The 18141-nt window shown below is 40.9% G+C and overlaps 1 protein-coding gene and 1 pseudogene across 2 annotated transcripts in view; both read right to left on the reverse strand.

The window, feature by feature from the left end:
* Nucleotides 1-18141, reverse strand: part of GALNTL6 (polypeptide N-acetylgalactosaminyltransferase like 6) — a 1306147-nt gene that overhangs the window by 176562 nt on the left and 1111444 nt on the right. The gene's annotated exons all lie outside the window — the stretch shown is intronic.
* Nucleotides 5095-6429, reverse strand: LOC115868281 (annotated as a pseudogene).

Raw genomic sequence — 18141 nt, forward strand, 5'->3', positions numbered from 1 at the left:
CCCAACCCAACCCAACCCAACCCAACCCAACCAAACCAAACCAAACCAAACCAAAGTTGCTACCACTGAATTCATTCTGACTAACAGGGACCATGTAGGACAGAGAATCACTCATAATTACCCTATAGGATAGGGTTGAACTGTTCCTGTGGGTTTCTGAGACTCTAACTCTTTATGGGAGTAGAAAGTCTCATCTTTATTTTACAGAGCAGCTCATGTTATCAAACTGCTGACCTTGTGATTTGCAGCCCAACGGTGTAACCCACTATGTTACCAGAGCTCCTCTGAAAACCCACAAGCGCAGTTTTACTCTGCTGTATAAGGTAGTGAGTTTGTTAGTTTTTTACCCACAATTTACCAGCTCTCACTTTTGTCTGATCCTTCAGAATTGAGGGTTTTGTAATTCTTTTACCACTTATAAAGCCTTTCTGTATCTGATATTTAAGTTTAGAAAGCGACTGTGAACTCTTTCATATTTATTTCTATGAAGACTTAGGATGATCTGGGAGAAAAACTGAGGGGATCATTAAAAGTGTATTTCTAAAAAGAACTAAAAATTATATTTTTTATACTCTAGGAATATAATTCTATTCCTTTCTAACAATTCTTTAAAATAATTTAAAGTTTCATGGGTCTTCTTTATTAATAATATTTCTCTGGAATGGGCATTCTCTTTTGAATATTTGATTGGGTTTTAGATGAAAGTTTATATTAAAGGTTAGATTCCTCTTCAACAAAGCATAAACAAATTGTTCCGTGACATTGAACACCATCTCCGTATTTCTCAGGACTCTCATAATTTCTACTCTGCTTGACCTGTTTTTATCTGTCAGTTTCTTTGATGATCCATGCATTCTCATCTTTGCTTTTGTGTAAATGTCGATCATTTGTTCTATATTTATTTTGAGGTGAGTTCTTTTTACAGACACCTTGTACTTCTTTCAAGCTGAAACCATCACAGGTTTATCAAACTAGGCAGAGCTGTTCTGTATTTAATGCTCGATGTTTGGAGGAAAAGTGCTATCTTCCTGAGTCCATTGTCTTGTCTTGTTCCCAGAGCACCACTTTAGCAGAGGGCTGGGACCTGTGCTGTTTTATCCAGAACTCTAGTGTCCACCACCTTCCTTGTCGTTTCCATGTAATGCCCACGTTCTCTTTTATGCTCTGGCACCGTGGAACAGTTAGCACATTGTATTCAGGATGATTAAAGTCATGAAACATGCTTACCATACCACATGCATATTCAACTACCTTACAGTTCCTTTTATTTAGATCACTCTAGTTGCCTTTAACATGCTTCCTGTGACCAGATGAATGCCCTGGTGGTGAAGAGAGTGACAGATCGGATGACTCACCACAAGGTAAGCAGTTTGAACTCATTTGCTCCCCTGAGGGAGAAAGATAAAACAAACATCCTGCAAAGATTTACAGCCTCGGAAACCCCAGAGAGCACTTCCGCTCTGTCCTACGGGGGCTCTCTGAGTCTGAATAGACTCGGTGTTGTAGCTGGTTTTCAGCTCGTTGATGAAAGACTAGCCTTACTGCTTCCAAGCATATTTCAGAAGATTTGATTCTTTTCCATTCCATGCCGTTCCACACCGGTTATTGAAAAATCACTAAATACGTAACATAACAACATAACAAACACCTCGTGCAAGAGTCTCTTCTTAAATGATAATAATGTAGTTTCAAATTTGTAATGAAATGGTTCAAAGGGTTCAGCCACAGATGCTGCTGTGCCCGACTCGGATCCAATTCTCCCACTGAATCACTCATTCTGTAGCCCAGTAAGAAAGCCCAATACCTTCTTATTGTTCCCTGTATTGCTTCTTGTGCTCCCTGGTAAGTTTTAAGTGCAAGAAATAAAACACATCCAAATTCGTGTCTGAAGCTTTGCTTCTAGAAAACTCTATCTAAGATAATTTCTTTATTGTTTCTACTTGAGAATTAGAATAGATGGTACTGATGTATATTCATCATTTTAAACTTGTTCTCTTTAAGAGTTTGTATTTTAAACTTACCTGTGGCCAGAAATTATTTCCACCAGAATTATTCTCTCTCTCTCAGTGAAAACTATTTTCTTATCCATCTCCTCTGGCCTTTAGAGACAGCCCTGTGTTTTCCAGGATAGAATCCTGTCAGAGAGGCCAAAGAAATCCGTGCACTCTGTTTGGAACCAGCGCCAGTATTTCATGTTGGCACCGTCGATGGAACACACAAAGTGTAACTACAAATTAACAATGAGTCTTGTAGCATGACAGCTGATAAATTATATACTGAGAGTGATGGCAGAAAAAATATTGAGAAGAATAAGTTTTGGTCTTCATTGTGTAGTATCTTCAGGTTGGAGGTTCAAAAAAAAAAAAAAGGGCTCTATTTTGCATTGTGTTACTTGACAGAAAGGCCTTTTGGTGTTATTTCATCTGATGTCCAGGCCAGGGAGGAAGTAGAAAGTTGTTATGGGCTTGTGCGAAGTACATCCCATGAACCCAGTATTCTGTGCCTCCTGCCATGGCAGGTCTTAGTGCAGGCTGGCTGACTCCCCACCTGGGCGCTACTTTCCTATTCCTTCAGTGAAAGACATTTGCATTTCTACGCGCTGCAATCATTCTTGCAATTTGAAGGGCTACCAAAGACCTGCTGATGTATTGTTCTGAAGAGGGATGCAGCTTAAAAGCAGGCTTTCTCTGGTATAAGAAAGGCAGAAAATTAACATTTTGACTGCCTAGATTTTCTCTTCTTAGGAGATTTCCACATGATAAATTCATATCTCTTTTCATCTGCCTAAATATCGTAATCATGTTCTCCTGCTGACGCCCGCAGATGCGGTGAAGACGAAGTGTGAAAGGACCTGCCAAGTGCTTTGACCTACTCGGAGGCAGGTGCTTGATTTAAACTGGGTAGTTGTAGCTCTGAGAGCCAGTGATTATTGTGTAGTGGTGCTACGGACTTTCCTGGATTTGAATCATTGATCTATTTATACCTCCCTTCGGGCATTGAAAATTGCAGTCACCAGGTCACCAGTGGCTTCTAAATATTCAGTTTGGCTATAAATAGACAAGAAAACTGCCTGAAGCTCCTTTTATTCAATGCTATGTTCTGGACACACACACACACACACACCCTTTGGACACACACACACACACACACACACACACTGGACACACACACACACACACACACACACACACACACACACACACCTCTGAGGGCCCTGTTTTGTCTTTTATGACATTTGTCTTTCTAATATGACTTTTCAGACGCTCCTTTCATGGATTAGATATACCATGCACTTGGAAGCCAGGATTCGATCCTTAATTCTATCCATGTACCATTTCCTATAATATACTGGAGATCTCAGATTGTGTGGATCAGCTGTTACTACTGTCATGACTCCAGTGGTATGGTTTAGATAATTGCACTCTGAGCTTATTCTTACCTCCCTGTGTGGTCATAATTTTTTCTGTTCTATAGATTTGAAAAAAAGAAAGTCACCCATTTTGCTGAATGTGGTGGGCCACAGGTGTATTTGCCTGTGCTTTAGGAAGAGGGAAAGCCCAAGGGGAAGTCTTATTCTCTCCACCCAGTGGCCGGGTTGGGACTGACTCCAGGGAAACTGAAAAGATTTTTGTTCTCAAAAATGTCTCTATTGGACAATGGTGAATGCCAAATTATAACTCTTCAGAAGCTTCTGGGAACTATTTCTTCCAGATTGCTATCTCAGACCCTTAAAGATGATATTAGATGTCCCATCTATATTTTCCAATGAGGCTTGACCACACACCTCTCACAGCACTTCTTATTCTACTATGCCTTGTAGGATTTTTGAAGACAAGGTCGACATGTCCAGATCAATTTGTTCTAACCCCCTGGCACAAGTCTGACAAATAGAAGGCACTCACATTTTTTATATGATTATTAAATTCATAGCCCAGGCTCATAGCCTAGATGACAGTGTGTGCCAGGGAAAGTAGGATAGAGCAAGAAACATCTCTTTAGAGCCTTGAAGGCCGAGCAGGAGTTAACCAGGAAAGAAGGATACAGGGCAAGGTATTCCTGACAATTTAGCAGCATAGTCACAGCTAGAAGGTATTAGAAACCACCACAGTGGTTTATTTGATATGGTAGAATCCCAATATGAGAGGTCCTTGGTTAAAGATGAGACTAGGAAATAGTAAGCACAGGAGTGTGGATTTTGCCAAGTAAAAACAAAAATAACTCCTGTATGTACTCGTGCATAAGTCACGCTTTTCAGCACATTTTTGAATGCAGTTTTTGTGGTAAAATTAGGTGCCTTTGCTGATATTTGGGTTGGCTTATACTTGAGTATATATGTTATTTACCCAGCATTGAGTGATAATATTTTCAAGCTAAGTGCCTTGCATGCCTAACCTGAATTAATTCTCACATCTCCCCCATGAAGCAGATATCATTGTTATCCCCATTTAATACATGGAAACACTGAGTCTAGAGAAACTGGAGTTTCTCATATCACTGAGTGTGGACTTGAACCAAGAGAGTTTGATGCCAGAGTCTAGCATATGCTCTTTCTTTCTTTCTCTCTCAGTCCCTTACTTGCTCCCTTTTCCTCATTATGCAAGCGCACCTTCAGCATTTTCTGCTAGTGAGGTCATCCACTATCCATGATGTCAAGAGATGATGAGGATTCAGTGAAAGGCTTACAGCTGTAAAATAAAATAATCAGGTTTCTATCAGGGTAAGTGAAAAAATTACTAATATGTTTCCAGCTTATTCATGTATGGTTTAGTCTAAGAAAAATGTGTTTAAACATGTGTCTGGGATCTGTATTTGGTTATAGACCAGATATTTCAGCACGTGCTCGTCTTAGTCTCATCTTTGTTGTTCGGTGCCATGAGTGGGTGTTGACACACAGCTACCCTGTGGATAACGGAATGAAACACTGCTCAGTCGTGGACCATCCCAGTTGTTGCGCTGTTTGAGCCCACAGTGGTAGCCACCATGTCAATCCATCTCATTGAGCGTCTTCTTCTTTTTCTCTGAGCTCACAGTTTTTGACAACAGACATAAAAAAGTCCGAGTTTTGGTCAAATGCATCCTTTATCGTCTCTAGGACTATATTTCTGAAGATGCATTTCCTCCTGCCCTCCGCATCAGACCAATGTCAGTACAGTTGAGGGTCCATTCAAATTCAGGGGTGCCTGTTGTAGCAGTATGAAGCCTGGAACATGAGAGATGATCCTGGAAGTAGAGAGAACCTTCTAGACGTGCTTCAGGAAAGATTTCTTGTCTCGGCCGAACTGCCTCTTTTGGGAATCATTTCGTTCTTTGGTCGCTTGTATCCGCTCATCTTTGAGTGATGACAGACAAAGATAGCTTCTCTGATGGAGATGACAGGAATGCCGTCAACACCATAGTCATCCACTTCCCAGTGACCTGCTGCCCCACACTCCCTGACCTTTGGCAGCAGGTGTTTGCCATTAGTATCTTGGAACTTGAGGATATGGGCCGGGATTTCAAATCATAATGAGTCTAACTCTATCTTATTACTTCATTCTTCCCTGCTATGCTCCATGCCCAGAACAGATCATCTTTCGTCACGTGGTAAGCCTCAGCTGTGAGTTGCACATCACCAGATGCAATCTTCATAAAGTGTTCTGCCCCCTCACCTCCTACTCACCCAATCACAGCAGGCTTCTCCAGTTCCGAATGTCTTGGAAGATATTCTTAATGTGAAACCAAGCTTCTTTGTTCCTTCATGGCATGAGTGATAGGTCATACCAGGCTCCTTCTTGACCACGAACCCCATTCCCCAAGGTGGGGTGGGGGGAGAATTCCCTTGGCCTTGAAGTAGCATTTTATTTTGAATTTTACTCAATAATGGTGTCACCAGCACCCAATAGTGGTACCAGTTTTTCTCTTTTTTCAAGGTGTATAAATACCTTTTCTTTTTTTTTTTAACATTTAGACCAGTGTTACCAGAGCTTGCAATCAGACATTTCTATTTTAGTAGCTTAACAATCCTCAATAGTAAGAATAAATGAAAATAGTCAATGACATGGAAAAAAATGTTTAGGTCTTCAAGTTGCCTTGCATCTTTGTGCATGATTCTTTTGTTACAAATTAATAAACAAAAATCAAATTATTAAACATGTTCTGAGCAATTTTAAAAATTAAGTTTTAACAAAGGAGTCTTTCATAGGTACCAGCTTTTCAATGAAATCATCAATAGCTTGACTAGCCTTCAGAAGTCTATGTCTCTGAGGCTTCTCCAGCTTGGAGACCATTTCCTTCCAGGAGTAAGCACCCACCACTTTGGTCCCCTCTGCCTCACTGGTCAAGAAATCATCAACTTTGGGGGCACAGACCACAGCGCTGGGATCTTTCATATTCAACATTAGGTTCTGGTGTTTGATAGCCATCCGCTATTGTGATATCAGCTTCAGCCATCTCCGCAATGGTGGGCAGAGCAGAACCAAGTGAGCCATGGCATTAGAACTCAGTGCTTATGGGGAGGGAGACTCGGTAGGCATGATGTTTGACTTACTCTTGTATTTTATAAAGGTCACATTGTTAGAAGAGCCCCTGAGTGGTGCAAATGGCTAATGTGTTTGGCTGCTAACCCAAAAGTTGCAAGTTTGAATTCAACTAGAGATCCATTGGGAGACAGGTCTGGTTGAAAAATCTATGGAGCACAGTTCTACGCTCATACACACGGGCTCTCTGTGAGTCAGAATCAACTCCACGACAATTGTTTCTTTATACTTCAACAGATGTTGTGGATGGAAGTTTGGAAACGATATCAAAAGGATGGATTTCAACTAGGAGACTATTTACCCCTTCAGGTAGGAAGGATAAGAACTTGTCCCAAGGCAGAAGCAGTGAGGAATGTGAGGAGGGATTGCTCCAGAGGAGTCTGAGGACTTAGAATCAACAGATTGTGAAAGGGTCGTGGATAAGCTGGGTTTCACTTTCAAGAGTTGTGTCTCTGGAAATCATGTAGCTGGTAGTGTGATTACTTGAAATTGAGAATCAGGTCTGGAGCTAGTTAGAAAGGAACTTATGTGTTTAGCTTTTGGGATGTTCAATTTGTGTTGTCTCTGCAATATTCAAATGCATTTAGATGCTGTGTTACTAAGACTTAGTAGGAAGATATGGGATCATAATACTTGTGGGTGTCAACAGCTTAAAATCAGATGCATGATACAAGATAAACCAAGAGTGTGCAAAAAAGAAAAATCACCACAAGAAAATAGTAGGAGACTCACGAAGAGTCTGAAGAGAGTAGGCAGGAGGAAAATCACAACAGAATCTGAGAGAGGAGAGGAATCAGGAGGAGGAGATAATGAATGGAGATCAAAGTTGAAGAGTAACCAAGTAATATAATAATTTTTCTTCTGCAAATTGAGAACGCAAAACCCAAAAAGACAGCTGGAACTTAAAAGATGGAGTTTCTAGGTGGTGCAAATAGTTACCGTGTTCGACTAACTGAAAGATTGGCAGTTAAAGTCAATCCGAGGTGTCTCAGGAAAACCTGGTGCTCCACCGCACAATGGTGACTGGTCTACGGGTTTTGTCGCAAGGTGCCATTGAGTCTGTACCAACTGAAAGGAACCGAGGCACAGCAAAATGAACACTGCCAGCTCCTATGCCATTCTCCCAATAACTGACAAAACTCAAACCGTGGTTTCCATAGATAAATGTTTGAAAATATTCCAAAGCTAAATTGGTACTTTAAGACATCAGAATCATAGTGGTGGCTCAAGTAATTAATTAAGAGTCCAGTAGTATCGATCCACTAGTACACTGATCTAGTATTCCTGCTTATCAAAGGTCTTCCTTTTGCAAGAAAGACTGTCCAGAAATTTCACAAATGTCATCCAAACCAGATGTCACTTTTGACACTGCTGAGTGATATACTGAATATTACCGGGGATGTAGCACTGCAAGGCAGTGCATCAGGGCTTTATCAACCAACTGTTTGTCTGGGTGTCGTAACCCCACTTCATCTGGATCAAACAGTGCAGTTCTGACATTTTCATGAAATGGGTCACTAGACTCAGATGAAGAAAAATGTAGGTTATTGTGCCCTAGTGTATCACCCCTTTCTCTATGAGAGCACTTTTGTTCTTGTCCTTGATAGAGATATTTGAAACACTCACATATAACGAATTTGCTGTTCTGGCTGGATAGGGTCCCTTGGCAGCACATGAAAAACTTGAAAAAATATTCTAAAGGTTAATATTTTTTCCAACATTTTTTTTCTCTAGGAAGATAACAAAATTCAAATCCTTCCAGGCATTGAAATCCTCTAATATAAGTATAATTGCAGCAATGGCATTACAAGGATATTGTACCACTGATAATTTGTCTTCATTTAAGATAAATTTATATTGGCACCCATCTCTTTCCCAAAGTATTTAAAGTATTTTCCCCTGAAGGCACATATACAAATATAGTTAACATAGAAATAGAGCACCAAAGATCATATGAAAGAAAAAGAAGGAAAATAAATATTCCATAACCCCCAACCCATGCTGTTAAGCAATTTGGGTGCATAGTGATCCCACAGGACATGGCAGAACTATTTCAAACTGACTACCAATATTTAAGCTCCCTTAAATATTTCATGAACCTAAAATTATATATGTGACATGCCTTTGAGATTGATAGAAGGGGAAATAAACGTTCTTTTAGGAATCTAAAATTATTATTAATAAAATTTTTTCCATGTTTTAAGCAGTTCTCTAAAGACAACAGATGCCTTGAATGCAGGTTATAGAGGAATAAACTGAAGTACAAAGGCCACGACCTTTCCAAGAAAAACCAAACCAGTTGCTGTAGAATCAACTCTGACTCTTGGCCACCTGATGTGTCAGAGTAGAACTGTACTTCAGAGCTTCAACGTTGATTTCATGGCTGATTTTAGATCATTAAGTAACTCTGGGTGAGATTTGAGCCTTTCAGTTAGCAGCCGAGGGTGTTAACCGCTTGCACTAAAACAACCCCTTCTCTGCCACGGCAAATAGGACACTGTAATAATAGATCCATTCAAAATGACGAATACTAATATCTAATTACACACAGAAGACGCGTCTTTCCTTCCAAAGTCATGCCAAGCCCACTCACCACCCACATCACGGAGCGGAGTCCGACGCATCGGGACCCTGGATAGGGGGTTGAAGCTATAAATCATTACGGGAAGGAACAGCCTCATCTTTACTCAATCATTCCAGTCCTTACTTTTCCCTTATGCCTTCTTCACTGCGCAACTAAGTCCTTGCCTACTAAACAAACAAGCACAAAGAAAAGAGGGAAAAGAAAGAAAAAGAATACTAATCAAACTCATTGCCATTGAGTTGATGTTGATTCCCAGTGACGCAATAGGGCGGACTAGACTGCTCCCTGGGGCTTCCAGGACTGGAGATCTTTCAGGTGCCTGTAGCTCCATATTCCTCCCAGGAAGTGGCTGGTGGCTTAACACCTGACCTCACTTGGTCCAATGCTTATCCTATAGTGCCAAAAGAGGTCTTCATTCTAATTATTGATGATGCTGGTTAAGAGAGGGATGGTGATGAATGATATTTCTGTATTAAAACATCCTTTTAGGGAGGGCATACATTGCAGACAGGGCAACTAAAGGTGCAGGAAGGAAGACTATGGGGGCATTTCTAAGCCAGGAAGAGAGAGCTTATTGATTAGTTGAGCAAAAGTTCAAAATTCCCTTGCTGCATGTCACCAAGCTTACTCTCTAAGTAATGTTTGCTTGTCTATCTCTCCCTGTATAACATGAGAAAGGCATAGATCTTAATAGGGGAATCCTTGTTGGCTTATTCAGGTACTTAAGCTCTGTGCCTGGAACCATCCAAAAATGAGAACCTCTATTGGGTAGATGCTTTGAAATGGGCTTGATTGACAGAAAACATACACTCCAAAACCCAACTGTAGCCAGACAGTCTCCTCACACCGCGAATCTTGCTGGCGTTTCAGAAATGGGAGAGTTTGGGCATAGCCTTCATAGGAAACAAGCTGTGTATTTTTCACCAACTGCTCCTCATATCATACCTTACTGGGTGCATTTCAGTGGATTGTAGAATGTTTCTCAGTTTACGAGGCTTATAATATTAGTTTATATGAACATCATCTCAATGTTGGCATGGCAAACATAGTTGGCATTCAAGTTTCTGTTCTCCAAGTTAAACTCAATAGGTTGAGTTGTAGACATTTATATGTGAAATATATGGGATTCTGTGTATTCAATTGAGTAAACCCCAAAACCAAACGCACTGTCACTGAGTCAATTTTGATTCACACTGAACTGATAGGACAGAGTAGAAAGGCCCTAAGTGTTTCTGAGACTGTAAACCTTTATGGGAGTAGACAGATTCATCTTTTTTTCAATTATCATACATTGAGTATAGCACTTATTAAACAAAAGCAGTAGAAAGTACCAGGAAATATGATTTCCAAACTGGTAAGTACCTGTGGTAGTTACATAATCTGGTGTCAATTTGGGATTTAATTGTTTTTCATTCTGATTTGTGGTAACCTGATGACTTTCCTAATAAACCTTAATCATGAGTATTTTTGTCAGTTCTTTATAGCCATGGCAAAGAGTTATAGAACCCAGCAGAAAAAGTTGAGTATTGGAAGAGTTGGTGTCAGGACAGGGTAAGAGAAGGATGGAGACATGGCTGACTTTTGCCTTGTGCAATTGGCCTTAGATTTGAGTGGGGTTGGCTTCCCCTCTCTTTTGTAGCCAGAGGAGGTCAGGTGTGTCCTCCTGCTTCTGTATTCAGATGTATGCACGACAACAGTTCCAGACGGCATTGTTTACAAAGATAGAAAAGTTCCTTGGAGTTACAGTTTTTTAAAAGCAAAATGCCAAAGAATTGTAATTTTAGCAAATATGTTTTTTTTCTGTGTGTTTCATTCTGAAATGAAATCCAGATGAGGTCAAATTAATAAACATTAATAAAGTTCATAGCAATGTGTTTGGCAGCAACTAAATGTTAATCGTTATTAATTTGCTGCTGTTAGCTGCTGCCTACTGGGCCCCTGACTCATGGTGACTGAACAATAGAACAAAATGCTATCCATTCGTGCATCATCCCCACAGTCAGTTGCATATTAGACATTATGATTTGTAGGGTTTCCATTGATCCATTTTTGGAAGTAGATCACCAGGCCTTTTTTCTTAGCTTGTCATAGTCTGGAAGTTTTGATGAAACTCTGGAATAGCACACCACCACCCAGGCTTTCACTGACAAATGGATGGTGGTTGCCAAGGTGGTACATTGGCTGAGAATCTAATCTAGGTTTTATCTCTGAGCCACTAGTGCCTCCATTATCTTATTATTACGATTATCCTTTATTAGATTTTCTAAAAATAAGCAGTCTTCATTTCATAGCTCTTGAGTGAAATGAAATAGTGTAAGAAGGGCATTAGGTTGGCATCTGACTTCCTTTGGCTCCACGGTAAGGAGCATCAAACTTAACATGAGTGCCAGGCTGATTCCTATGAAGCAAAGGTCAGACGTGTCTCCACTCTTTCATCTGCTTTACAAGTCACACTCTAATAGTCCCTCCCAAGGTACTCAACTTCTTTCTAGAGTTGAGACTTCAGTGCGATGACCACAGTGAACTCCCAGATTCGACTCCAGATTATGAGGCTTATTAAGAAAGGTAAGAAATTACAAATCAGAAATGCTAAGTATACAGTTCGTTAAATAGGACATCCTCATTGTAGCCATGGCCATCACATGTTTCTCTTTGATCCATTCATGTGGTCCCTAGGTCTCTGCCCTGCTCTAGTAATAATGATATTCCCTGCCATTAGCCAAATCTGACTCATAGTGGGTTTCCGAGACTGTAACCGTTTACAGGAATAGAGAACCCAGTCTTTCTCCCATGGAGCTGGGAGGTTACAAATTGGGCTGCCATGTCCCTGGTGGGCAGTTCAAAACCATCAGCAGCTCTGAGGCAGAAAGACTGGGCTTTCTACTCACATAAACCATTACAGTCTTGGAAACCCACAGGGAGTTGTTCTGAGTCAGCTTGGACTAGATGGCAAGGAGTAAGTTTTAGTCTAGTAATGATACAAAGCTCTTTGAGTGCCGCCCGTAAACACCTAAAGGACACTCCATCCTTCCCAAGGCTAAACTTGAAGGTGCTCAACTCTAGCTTTGTATGTCAGCAAACCTAGCTCCTCCAATCAAGTCCCGGAGGCCATCTACTTCACAAGCAGGCTTCCCACCCAAAGGCGTTCAGTTTTGCTTAGTTCATGGACCAGGAAGCCCACTGCCAATCTTGTGCTCTAGATCTTGGTCCTGTTCCTGCTAGTCCACTGCCACTCCTCTGGTGCCACAGTTGTCTCCTGGATTGAGGCAGTACAGTGGACAGTGTCCAATGACATGCTCTGCTCCTGGCTATTATTTCTTGATGGTAATCCCCTATTCATGTTTCTGTGATTTTAAACACAGAAAGTATCACAAAATCGAACAGTCCCCATGTTAGATTTCTGAGAAGTTTTTGACAATCAAAACCTTTTAGACAATCATTCACAAGTGTGGCAGTCACCTAATCTGGTGTCAATTTAGGAATTAAGAGTGTAGGGGTGGAGTCTAGGTTGTCAATCTGGAGATAGCCAATCAGACTTCTGTGGGAATGGCCTTCTCCTGAGAATTCTGGGAAATCTGATACTTCCTACTTGGAGGTGGAAGACACCTCTCTCTTTGCTACTCCCTGGGAGACATTGCAGAAGACAAGCCACATGGATGCAACCAGACCTCTGAAGTCAGAGAAGCCACAGAGAGACCCCTGCCAGCGCTGAGATACTTGCAACACCACTGGACCCAAAGACTTTCTACCCACTGGCCTGTGATCATCCTGCATTTGGCTTCATTGCATGTGTTTCATGAGTCTGAAGAGGACTTCTTAGATTGGTCTCAGACATACGGACCACTATCAGACTTATGGCCTTGGACTGGACTGGGTTGTGATGTTTTCTCAATGTTCAATTGCTCTTGTATATAAATCTCTTCCTTATACACATATATGTGTCCTTGGGTTTGTTTCTCTAGTCTACCCAGACTACCACAACAAGTTAATCATATAACCCTGTAATCATCCACCCTCACCTTTTCTTACACAGACCCACCAGGAAAAGAAGACATGCACCCAGTCTACATGGTCCTACCCAGTTGTTTCCTTTCAAACACTATGACTAGAAGGGCCGTATCAAATTACTAACCATTTCGGATAATTTATTGCTGTTCATGAACATTTGAGTAAGAGCTAGTCTCTGTTTCAAAGTGGTTACAATGTTAACAGTGAAAGATAGGTAAATATATACACATATATACCTACTTCACTGATAGGATTCTATATACATTCTAGAAATATACAAAACCTATGCAGAAATGTAAAGCTGATCTCAAGTACTACAAACACCGGAAGCTTTATGATACTTAAGCCTGGGTTCTTTCAAAGTATGCCTTGCAAAGTACTCAGCTTTTTATCATTAGCATTTTATCTGTTAATTGTATTTAATGACAATAAGAATAAGGAAAAAGTATTCAATATTTGCAAGCTACCAAGACCTGCTAAAAAATTGCCTTTCGTGTTGTACTTTAATTAATTTTCAAAATAGCGATGTGAAGAAAATGAAGCACACATGGTTTTCAGTCAAGAGTGGACCTGGCACCTCTGCTGTCAACCAAAGGTTCTGCTTCTAGGCAAAGACGGAAACCTAAATGCTGTCATTGAAACTTTATGCAGTCCGATTCATTTGGGTATTTTGTTTGACTCTCCCTAATCATCTGAGAGTCTCATGGCTGATGGAAGGCTAGATACCCAGAGTTCCTTTTGTCTCTACTTATCAGTCAGATCATCTGGTTCACTGGTGAAGTGGTGTCCTTGCGGGGATTTCTTCCTTCTTGATAGTCATAGTAATAGTTGGTAGAATCCAAGCTCCCATCCTGCTGTGTGAAGCAAGCTTGAGGATATTCTTTTAAGCAGGTCTCACCATATTTTCTCATTTCTCTCCTGGCATGGGTCTTTACTTTGTTTCATAGAAAACGATAATTAAAAGCTAATTGGATATTTTTCTCCAAGTTGCGATTTGAAACAAACCACAAGCTAAATCCAAATCCCTTGCTATCTACATGATTCTGACTCATAGCAAGCCTGTGGCAGTAGATAAGAAACAGCCAGACAGATTTGTCGCAGTGTTCTCTGTAATGTTTATAACCAAGTCAACTCAAGATCTCATATAATTCATGTGTGGCTCAGGTGAAGAGGTTAATGTAATTCGCTTATTATAAATGAACTTGGTCTGGATAACAAGGGTCAGCACTGTTTCTTGCAAGACCCTGTGTTCTTGGGTACTGTGACCGGCCACACAACGGAAATCCTGCCCAAGCTACAAGCATTGTTGTGACGCCTGGTGTCTGAGTCAGTGAAATGTGGAAAATTTACTCTAAATGTGACACAAAAGCACCTGCCCCCATTGTGGCAGCACTCAGTTGGTTATGCAGACAAGTATATTCCACTCACGGTCATTGTCAGTAACCATCTGTGGATCTGAAAAACAAAGGTGGAAATGTGTTGGATGTACTTTGTCTTGTGCCACTATCTTTTTCTAAGCCCTTAAATTAAAAAAAAATTTTGCCCTTTTACTTTTTGCATCAGATCTGTTTATCATGTCCCTGTAGTAAAGAGTTGCTTTTTCATTTGTTAACATTCACTTCTGTAAACACCACCACCAATTCTCCCTGAGAATCTGTTTCTCTTCCCCTTAGTCAAGGCTCAAGGGCATGGGAAGAACCTGCTCTGGTCTCATACTAGAGACGTGGAGTCTCCTCCAGTTCATTATACTAAAGTTGTTCACAGCTGGACAATCTCAGGATGCCGAATGTGAGCAAGCGTGGGAATACACACTGTCGTTCATGCATTTATTCCAGAGATGGCACTAGGTAAAACTGAGTAGCTTCCTTCCACAAGGCCTTCGGAGGTGCTTGTGCCTGTTCGTTCCTTCCTCTTGACCACTGAGCTCCCCACATCCTTCCATTGTATTGCTTTTGCTGAAGTTAGATTCCAGTTTGGATGAATTTTGACTACTTTCAACTTGCTTTTATCTCCTTCTGTTGAATGTTTAGCATTTCATTGAATCCTTAGTCTTAGTGTTGAATTTATTTCACAGTGCTGTTGTGTCTGCTCATTTATAATCTCTTTTGTTTTTTAGTATTTATTGTGTGTATTTTTCATTGGCATTTCTCACACCCTTTCGTGTATTATATTGCATAAAGACCTGTGTAAACACTGTGGTCAAGTGCTCAGTGGGGTTGGCATCTTCTTTGGTGAAGATAAACCTTTGGAAACCCTACTGGACAGTGACTGTCAATTCACAAAGAACTGGAATTGACTCTAAAGCAAAGCGTTTGGGGGTATTTGTGTAGGTATAAATCAAATTCCTACCTGACTGTTCATTTCTGAGCGGAGGCCAGGCTTTTTTTTTTGATTAGCATGTTACAGTGCTGTCCATGGAAGAGAAGGTAGCTCATCAGTGAGTAAAGACAGCTAAAAACTTATTATTTGTTCTACTTTCTAAGCCCTTTCTCAACAACACTAATTCCTTGCAGTACTTTTCTACACACAGGCCATCTACTGGACTCACCGGGAGGCTCTGTGAGCCTTTGTGAGGCAGAGATAGACCCGCCTTGGGAGAAAGTCTGGACTTTCTACTCCTATAAAGTTACAGTCTTACAAACTCTAGAGTCACTCTGAGTGGACAATGACTTTGGTCTTTTGGAGAATCATCTTGAAGACAATAACATTTAATTTTCAGTGTCTATGTCTTAAGGAGCCCTGCTATGGTAGTGGTTACGTGTTGTGCTGTGATCTGCATGGTAGGTAGTGAAGTAGTTAGTTTATTGTGCCAACCTGGCCAATAAACAACATGTGGGATTAATTGAAGGGCAGAGGGATAAACGGCTCAGTGAGCCTCACCTTTCGAGTTCTCAGGTCTCTTGCTTTCTGATGGCTGGACCAGGGTGCAGCTGCCTTAGCCAGTTCCCTGCTTTAGCTGGCAAGGCTCACTTCCTGCAAGACATCCCTGAGGAGAAGCCACATGGACCTACCCCGATTCAGCCCTGGGTGCTAGAGCACCCGTATGGAGACCTCTGCCAGCACTGACATGCTTACACGCTCACTGATTTGACTTTCCTCCTGCAGTCGGTGTCATTGTGTGTGTTTTGTGAGATTCAGGAGGGCTTTTTGGATTGGTTTCGGACATATGAGTTAATGTTGGACTTGGCTTGGGCAGTACTGGGTTGGGATGTTTTCTTGATGCACACTTAACCTTTATAAAAACTCTTTCTTATACGTGAGTTTCTATGGATTTGTTTCTTTAAAGTACCCAGACTAACACAGGTAGTTCAAAGCTACCAGAAGCTCCTTTGGAGAAAGACTGGACTTCCTATTTCCATAGATCATTGGAGTCTTGGAAATCCACAGGGGTTTGCGATGAGTCATCCTTGACTCGATGTCCGTGAGTTTGGTTTGGTTCTCATATCAATGGATCCCTTCTAAGACTTTATTCATGTGATCATATACTTTTTTTTTAAGGTTTTCTCTACGGAAGCTGAGAGAAGGATTCACAAAAATGACCGAGTCAGTGTCCTGAATTTCATCTTCTTCTAGCTTCTTGAACTGTGAGAAATCAATTTCTGTTCTTTCAGGCCACTCGATTACGATGGTTCTGATACAGCAGGACAAGGAAGCAAAAATCACCGTCGAGAGAGAACATTAGCCGGATCACATCAGCCTTGTCCTCAGATCCTCCCTTGGCTTGTCATCCCACTGGGGGAGTCCACAGCCCTCACCAGGAATCCTGGCTCATTCTCTCCGACTCTATCTGCTCTCACCTCCCTTTTTCTCTCACTCACTCTGCTCCAGTCACATTGGCCTCTGTGCTGTTTCTAGAATACATTAAATATATTCAGGACCAAGGTTTTCCTGAGACTGGCTCTCTCTCACTTACATTTTCATGGTTTGCTCTTCGTATCAGGTTTCTGATCAAAGGATAAGATATGAGACACCTGACCACCTTATTAAAAGTAACCCTCGCAGCCCACTAGCTATCCTCGCTATCCTCTGACACTGTTTATTTCCTCATGGCCTTTACAGACGATCCTGTCATATGCGCTCCTCGATTACGACTGTGAGGGCAGGAGCCATTGTGCTGTTTATTCCTGTGTTCCCAGCACCGAGGCTAATGCCCGAGTTAACAAGCAATGAAGGTTTGTTGAATGGAAAAACCCTACTTGGTGAAAGTAGCACTTTAACATTGAGCATGGCAATTTCTTTTTCAGAGAGTCCCCTTGTTAAAGGGAATGCCACCTCTTTCAGCAGGCTTCTTGCTGAAGCATTGAACGATGAATTTTTGGAAATGGAATCCAAAGAAAGGGCTATTATGTACTTCTCATCAAATGCAGCTCAAAAGACACTTTTCAGGGCCACAGACTCCTGACCTAGCTTAGAACCCTTTAGGAGGGAGTAGACTCTTAATGAACTTTATTCTTTTATATTTTCAAAGAATTTCCTGCAGAGTAATCAAGGACAACAGGTCACCAGCAATTAGTCTCCAGTTAATCTCCCCTTGCCCTTGTGAAGGGCAAGTAAAATGTAGCAGAGAACCACTTCCTCCCTAAATGTCAAGGCTTGCTTTCTTAGTGGTGGCTTTTGTCCTTCCTAACACATTCATGTGTAGATTTTAAATTCATGGAATTGCTTTTATCCCATTCATTAAAAAGTCATTGGACTATAAAGCCCTTTCTAAAAGCCTTGAGAACTATGTCCTTAACTCAGATACCTTTTCATAAAACTCAGGCCAATCTTAGGTATCACAATTAGATGACACCAATAAAATTGTCTCAAAAAAAAGCAGCAATGAGCTTTTATGTTTTTTTCAGCTGGTCTTAAAATGCACATTTTCTCTTTATGCTCTGTTCAACCCTCCTTTTTCTTTAGATAAATCCTTTGAAATTCAGAGCCCTTGCATGTGTGTGTGTGTGTGTATATATATATATATATATATACACACATGTACACACATACATACATATACATGTAAATACAACAAGGAAGCAAATGGACTTTAAG

Source organism: Echinops telfairi, unplaced genomic scaffold (genome assembly GCF_000313985.2).
Source record: "Echinops telfairi isolate 266 unplaced genomic scaffold, ASM31398v2 ScPeMD7_9;HRSCAF=40, whole genome shotgun sequence".
Taxonomy (NCBI): domain Eukaryota; kingdom Metazoa; phylum Chordata; class Mammalia; order Afrosoricida; family Tenrecidae; genus Echinops; species Echinops telfairi.